This window comes from Delphinapterus leucas, chromosome 1 (assembly GCF_059928025.1).
Source record: "Delphinapterus leucas isolate spDelLeu-1000000601 "Yukka" chromosome 1, BTC_Dleu_Yukka2, whole genome shotgun sequence".
In the NCBI taxonomy this organism is placed as follows: Eukaryota; Metazoa; Chordata; class Mammalia; order Artiodactyla; family Monodontidae; genus Delphinapterus; species Delphinapterus leucas.
Window position 1 is genome coordinate 147,060,759 of NC_143129.1, and position 8,482 is coordinate 147,069,240.

The window sequence follows — 8,482 nt, forward strand, 5'->3', positions numbered from 1 at the left end:
AGCCCTGGAATGTCAGTCTGAGAAAGATATTGTTTATACTTTAAGCAATGGGAAGAACTATAGCATAATGGATAAGAACACGAACTCTAGGACTCAACTGTCCAAGTTCTAATCCTAGTTCCTAATTCACTTACTAACTATATGACTTTGGGGAAGTTAATCAATTTACCTGAGACTTAGTTTTCATCTATAAAACTGAGTAATAATAGTACATACCGAAAGGTTAAATAAATTGACATAGGTAACACATTTAACACACTGCCTGGTACGTGATAAGTGCTTCATAAGCAATTATTTAAGTTTTTAAGCCTTGGAGTTGATCATTTTATTATAAAATAAATAACCTAACAACAGTGATTACACAGGCTAGTTTTCAACCCCATCCTCCCTTCCACTAATATTTATTGAGCACCTATTATGTGTAGACACTATGCTTGGTGCTGGAACACTACTTGAATATACATTTCTTCAATGTACCATGCCCTTTTCCTCTTCAAGACCTTTTATCTGTCTCCCCCTCCTTGCCAAAATAACTCTGCATCTTTTAGCTCTTAGCTCAAAAAAAAGACAAGAAGTCTTCCCTGAACCCCTAAAAAAAGTGATCTCCCCTTATAATCTCTCACAGCACCTCCACTTTTCCTTTTATAATAATTATCACAATCTATAAACATACATTGGTGTGATTATTTGATTAATGTCAATCTCTCCCACCAGACTGTAGACACCATGAAGACACCCACTAGACTGTGTTCACCATGTGATTCCCACAGAACCTGATGTGGTACCTATTCAATAAACACCTGTGGAATGAATAAATGAACAGTATAAACAGTTAGTGTTTATACTCTGTTTACACTCAAGAAGTTGTGTTAAACTTCAATTATAATTATTGATTATGATTGATAATTATTGATTATGATTGATAATTATTGATTACCTAAAACAGATGCTTTTAGGTAAACAGTTAGTGGGGAAGAAAATATTCACAATGCCTCAAAATATCATTTTACAGATGACTTATTAATTCCAAAGGAGAAGATGTATGTTTACAGTGAAGAGATGCAGTAATCACTACCTTAATCAAATGATCAAGCTCAGCATCACTAACAGTTTAACAAGCTGACAATATGTATCTCCTGATGTGATGATGCAATAAATTTAAAACATCACCCACAGTTATTCTTCTCCAAATTGTTTAATCTGAATTGAATCATGAACAATTACAAATCTAGAATGTGAGGCATTCTGTAAGACAGCTGTCCTGGACGCTTCAAAAAATTCAGTGTTATGAAAAACAAGATCGTTCTGAATTGAGAGAGACTAAAGAGATTAAACAACCAAACGCTATGCATAAACACTAACTGGATCCTAGATCAAGAAAAATACACAAATAGGGACTCCCTGGCGTCGCAGTGGTTAAGAATCCGCCTGCCAATGCAGGGGACACGGGTTTGAGCCCTCGTCCAGGAAGACCCCACATGCCACGGAGCAACTAAGCCCATGTGCCACAACTACTGAGCCTGTGCTCTAGAGCCCGCAAGACACACCTGCTGAGCCCGCGCACCTAGAGTGCGTGCTCCACAACAAGAGAAGCCACCACAATGAGAAGCCCACGCACCACAACGAAGAGTTGTCCCTGCTCGCTGCAACTAGAGAAAGCGCGAGCACAGCAACGACGACGCAGCGCAGCCAAAAATAAACAAATTAATTTTAAAAAAATAGAAAATACACAAATACCCATACACAGCAAAAAAAAAAAAAAAGACATTTAAGGAATAATCAGGGGAATTTGGACTATACATTAGTATTACAATGAATTAATAATCATTTTTTTGGATGTGATAATGGTATTTAAATTTTGTATGCGAATGTCCTTACTCATAGGAGATGCCTGCTGAACTATTTAGGGAATAAGTGTTATGTTATCCGTAACTAACTTTCAAATAATAACTTTCAAATAATTCAGGAAAAAAGTATGTGAGTGTGAGTGAGTGGCAAGGGTGGAGGAGGCGAGGAGAGAGGTGCTCTAGAAAGAGACAAAATGGTAAAAATTGATGAATCTGGTGAAGGATATATGGGTCTTCACTGTACTAATCTTTCAACTTTTCTATAGGCTTGAAATTTTTTAAAAGAAAAGGTAAAAAGTGTACTGAGCTTGTGGTGGGAAGCATTCCTTCCCACTTTGAATACAGAAATTCTAGACAAAATAATTATTTTTGAAGAGTTTATACAGTGAAATTCAAAAACAAGAAAGAGAAATATGCCATTAACCAAGAAGAAATCAAGCCACAGCGATGAGTGAGAACTGAAGTGTGGCAGTTCACAGAGGTTACAGAACTAGACAGCAACCTTCAGACCTGGGATTTGAAAGCTAGCAGGTAGGATGGGAAGTATGTGCTATAAACTTCTAGAAGTTTCTGCATTACAGAAGGCCAGACTGGGCTCTCTGCATAAAGCCAGGAGCTGGAGAAAAAACTGCCCCAAGTGGCCCCAAGACTCAGCAATGGTGCAGGATGGAATAGTGCGCCAATAAAATCAACTTTCAGAAATCAGAATTCCTAGCCTGTTCCTCCCTCAGGATTGGTAATGAAACTAAGTCTTCCCATTCATGAACATAACATGGTTTATCTCCTCTTCCTCAGCTCTCCTCTTCCTGTGACTTGCAATAATGTTTTTAATTTTAAGAAGTCATTAAATATGGGATAGTGGGGAGAGAAGAATGCATGTGACTGTAAAGGAGTAGCACAGGGGATATATCCATGGTGATAGAATCGTGCTGTATCTTAAATTGTAATGGTGGTTACATAAATCTACCTGTGATAAATGGGAAAGAACTACATACACACATGAATATGCTCACAGCAGCATTATCCATAACAGCTAAAAGGTAGAAACAACCCAAATATCTATCAACTGATGAATGGACAAATAAAATATTAATTTCCTGAGTTTTATATTTTCTCGAGTTATGTAAGATGTAACGAATGAGAAAAACTGTGTAAATGAAACTTTCTACAGTATTTTTGCAACTTCCTGTGAGTCTATATTTACTTCAAAATAAAAAGTTGAAAAAATTAAAAGGGAAAAATTATTAAAAATTCAATAAACAGGGAGCAGATGAAGAGAGCATCTGTGTAAGGGGGGAGTCAGAGCCCAAGTGTGGTGAAGCAGATGTCCTTGCGTAGGGGTGGCCCGGCATAATGTGTCAGAGCCCCAGGGGGAAGGAAACTGCCTACACAGGACAGCCCAGCGTGGGGTGTTAGAGCCCAGCAGAGGTAAGGAAGGCATCCACATGAAGGGGATGGTCTGGCAGACAGAGAGCACAAGTGGGTAAGGTGGCTTCATATGCAGGAGGGGTGAGGAGGAGACATAAGAGGGCAGTCCAGGGTGGCAGGTCAGAGCCTGAGCAGGATTAGAAGGACCAAGGGGAGAAGACAGTGATAGGACATGGGTTACATGTAGAAAGATGGATCAAGTAAGTGGCTACATGAAGGGCAATGGGAGGAGGGTTTCTCACTGTTGGAGAAGGGGTTAAAATGCAGAAAAAGAGAAAACTGGAAAGAACCCTGCAGTGTTGGTTTGGAATCGGGGGTTATCAGTTTGAACTCATGGACTTCAATAAACATACTTATAGCAATAAACATAGTTTTGTGTTCAATGAACATAGCAATAAACATATTATAGATGTAAAAGTGTGTGTGTGTACACATATATTCTCTAGTGCTATACACAAAGAATCTTGGAGCAGCAAATCCTCAGCTCAATTCCATGTAGCAATGAGCATACCTAGCACCAGATTTGATTTATAAATATTGTTATTCACTAAAAGGAACAAGGGCTCCATGGAAAAATGGCTGATTCCAAAGCTGGAGTAGAAAAAATACAAGAACTTTGATGAGGATGGAGGGAAACATGAACCATCGCACGTTGCTGGGAAGAAAGTAAAATGGTGTGGCAACCCTGGAAAACAGTTTGGCAGTTCCTCAAAAAGTTAAAAAGAGTTACTACATGGCATAGCTATTCCACTCCTAGACTTATACCCAAGAGAAATGAAAACATATATTCACACAAAAACTTATCCGTGAATGCTCATAGCAGCATTATTCATAACACCAAGAGATGAAAATGACACAAAGATCTATCAACTGATAAATGGATAAATAAAATGTGGCATTATACATTGACAAAATATAATATTATATGATAATTAAAATAAAGTACTGCTGTATGCTACATCATGGATGAATCTTGAAAATATGGTAACTGAAAGAAGCAGACACAAAAAGCTACAGATTACATGATTCCATTTATATGAAATGTCCAAAACAGGCACAGAAACAGAAAGTAAATTAGTGGGTTGCCAGCAGCTGGGAGGAACTGGAGGAAAATGGGGAGTAACTGCTAACAGATGAAAGATTTCTCTTTGGGGTGAAAAATGTTCTGGAATTAGACAGTGGTGATGATTGCAAGACTCTATAAATACATAAAAACCACTGAACTATACACTTTAAAAGGGTGAATTTTATGGTATGGTGTGTGAATTACATTTCAATTAAAAAAAAAAAAGGAAGCGTCCAAGAATGATGGGGACATGTCAAAAGGACAAAGAAACCAGCTTGAAGGAGCTTCCACAGACCAAATCAGAGACAATTTGAGCATCAAAATAAATAATGGTAGCAACAGATTATAACCCACTGGATAAAACAGAAAGCCATGAGTCTTTACAACATAAATGAATGAATTCCAAGTGTAATGAGGAATGGGATATTTACATAGTTTCAAAGTTCCTCTCCACAAAAATACTAATTACAAAAAAAAAAAAGAGTAACTTCAGAGGCAAATCCTGGCAGATGCCACCTTACACAAGTGATCAAAGTGAATACCATCAGTAATAGGACAAACAAAAATCCATGCTCCCTGACAGATTGCAATGAGGAGGACACAGCAATGCCCATACTAGGGGAGGCTGTGGGAGGACTGGGGGGCGGCGGGGACAGGAGGTGTATAGAAACTCCCTGTACTTTTTGCTCAATTTTTCTCTGAACCTAAAACTGCTCTAAAAAAAATAAAGTCTATTGAAGAGAGAGAGATCAAGATGGTAGAGTAGGAGAACAGTGGAACTTGCCTCCCCACACAAACACATCAAAAATACATCTGCATGTGGAATAATTCTCACTGAAAACTAAATGGAGACTGGCAGAAAGACCCTTATACAACCAAGGCTGTAAGAAAGATCCACGTGGAATCAGGCAGGAAGGGAAGAAAAGTGATCAGGTTGGGACCTATGCCCCTGGGAGGGGACTCAGAAGAGGAGGGGGATTTCATGGGTGGAGAACCTCCCTGGGGAGTGAGTGGTTTGAGCCACATATTGGGAGACCCAGCCCTGGGGTCCAACACCAGGAAGACAAGTCCCCTTGGCTGGCTGGAGGGCTGGTGGGACTAAAAGGAGGGCTGTGGGAAGCCCAAGATGAGCATACACACCCTTGTTTACTCCCAAAACAGAGTGGGCAGGGTGGATTGAAACTGCATGGAACATTGGCTGGTCTCCCAACTAAATGCAACATGTGATTCTAAACTCGGTGCTCTTGACATAAAGGACATTATTTGTACATCTGGCAAAACTTGAATAAGGTCTGATAATTAGATGGTGGTAATGCATCAATGCTCATTCCCTGATTTGATGGCTGTATTGTGGTTATGTGGGAGAATGTCCTTTTTTGTAGGAAACACATTTTCAAAGGTGGTAGGGGATGCAGCTAGCAACTTACTCTCAAATGGTTCAGAGAAAAAAGACCTCTGTACTATACTTGCAAACTGTCTATAAACTTGAGATCGTTTTTTAAAAAAACATTAAATGCACAAACACTATCATATTTTTAATTTCCAGGGCACTTTCTCTTTCTGATCCTTTTTATGACATCTTGAGCTTATTTCACTGATATAATTTTTTTCTTACCATTCTAATTACCTATAATTTAGTCTGTTTTTTTTTTCTTTTTCCCCAAACCTCCTTCTGTTTTCAATATTATTTCCTCCAAGTTCCTGTTTTGTGTTTTGATCTCTGTCTTCACACTGGACGCTTTCCCCAAATGCCTAACATCGAACAAATGAAGTACTAAAAGCCAACTGGAAGCTCTGCATGTGTGGCTTCTCAACTGGGAGGCTTCCACTGCATGGTGATTGGGTGGGAACACAGCTATTTCATTGGGAGACCTCCAAATGTCAGTATATGTAGGTCTTTTCTTTGGACTCCAGAAAAGAGTCTTATAACCTCCTGTAAGGGGGTGTAGAGATGTAACACCAGAGATGTAATCACCGTCTGAAAGAAGAGTAGAGGAAGGGGTGAGGGGAAGGATCTCGCTTTGATATATAGGATTTCCCCTTATCCTCCTGCTTTTACTTTGGTGCCTCATCCCTTGGTATCTGTTATGTCTAATGTCCCCAAGTGTTGATCCTCTTTAGTTTCATTTTCCAAGAAAAACCTGTGGTCTCCCAAGGACATGGGAGAGGAGCAGTCTTCTCACTGTAAAAGTTGGACCGCTCCAAGAATTTTTTTTTTCTTAATTTACTCATTTGGTTGCACTGGATCTTAGTTGCAGCAGGCGGGCTCCTTAGTTGCAGCTTGCAGGCTTCTTAGTGGTGGCTCACCGGCTCCTTAGTTGCAGCACGTGGGTTCCTTAGTTGCGGCATGCGAACTCTTAGTTGCAGCATGCATGCAGGATCTAGTTCCCTGACCAGGGATCGAACCCAGGCCCCCTGCATTGGGAGCACGGAGTCTTATCCACTGTGCCACCAGGGAAGTTCCCTCTCAGAGGATTTAAATCTTATGTCAGGATTCTTTACCTGCCTTAGAGAAGCATTCAACTCTTATTCAAAATAGAAGTCACTAAATATCATATATATACAGTTGACGCTTGAACAACATGGGTTTGAACTGCATGGGTCTATCTATATATGGATTTTTTCCATAGTAAATATTACAGTACTACATGGTCCACAGTTGGTTGAATCTATGGATGCAGAACCTCGGATATGGAAGAACCACGTATATGGAGGGCTGATTATAAGTGATATGCAGATTTTCCACTGCACAGAGTAGTCAGTGCCCCTAACCTGCACGTTGTTCAAGGGTCAGTGGTACATCTCAAAGAGGAATATAATTACTTAATTCAATACAGTTTCTTCCTGAGAATCTCTTCTTTTTTATTCTACTGACCAGAGTCCTTTTAGACACTGTCTTGAATCTCAGTCTTAAGGGTGTGACTTTTACAGCACTTATCTGATTGTTCCTTGTATATCTCCTTCACTGTTACTTCCTCTTTATACCATATACTACTTATAATGAACATGTGTGCATTCATACATAAAACATTATTGAGCAACTACTATGTACCACGTACTTAGTCATTACTTTACAATGACAACTAAGACAATGTCTTTGACCTAAAGGTGCCCAATGTTTCATAGAAGATGGATGAGTAAACTTAAAATATGAAACACTGTGGTATGTACTAAATGATATATGCACTGGGTACTACGGAGCCAAAGAAGAAGTAAATCCAAATCAGACTGAGGCAGGAGTATATTATTTGGGGTAGGGTGGACTACTGTAACAAATACTCCAATAATTATTATTTATTATTACTGATAGTCTTTGCAGTGGGTTGAAAACTTCCTAAAGAGGAGATGCCTGAAGAATAAGATTTTGCCAGATGAAGGCAGACAAAGGCACTCCCTCTCACACTCACATGTGAGAAAGCTAGGGCATGAGAAATACCTTGCCAACTGCAAGCCCAGAAGTTCTGGTGAGGAAGGTACTACTGCTAAGGGCTTAGGAGCTCAGTCTCTCGCCACACACTGTAAGACCCAGGCCTCTATCCTCGAAGCTTACGTGGAAAATCAGAGAACTCAGCAGAGCATGCAACACTCCATGAGTGAATGGCATAACCAGTTTCTGAAACCAATCTCACTCACACACCCTCCCCTCCCACCACCATTTTCTACCCCTTAAATAATCATAATACTTGAAAGAAAGCAAAGAAGATTCCTAGTCAGGAAAAAGTCAATGATTAAGGAGTCTTGCTCTACAAGAATTAATAAAATACTTCCAATTTTCTGCTGGAAATGACTGCTCATCACAACTAGTCTAAACATACAAAATAAAATAATATAATCGAATCTGTATTTCTGATTCCTCACTCTAAAATAAGGTTTCACTGCTTAGCTCTTGCGTGATTGACTAAGAAATAGTAATGACATTAATTGGGTAAATATACCACTATTTTCTCCTAACAATATTGCTCAAGTCCATGTTCTTTTTCATGCTGAAATTACCTTTCTATGCTCAAGGTAGAAGTTGACTCTAAAAGGGAGAAGCCAAGTACTAGTAGAGAAATTAGCATTTTGACATAAGTCAACAGGAATTTTAAAATATCCCTTTTTTCTGGACTTAAGTCAAATGTTTTTTTTAAAAAAACAATAT

General features: G+C 39.2%; 1 protein-coding gene across 5 annotated transcripts in view; it reads right to left on the minus strand.

Moving 5' to 3' along the window:
• ZFYVE9 (zinc finger FYVE-type containing 9) overlaps positions 1 to 8,482 on the minus strand; it is a 184,930-nt gene that overhangs the window by 124,630 nt on the left and 51,818 nt on the right. The gene's annotated exons all lie outside the window — the stretch shown is intronic.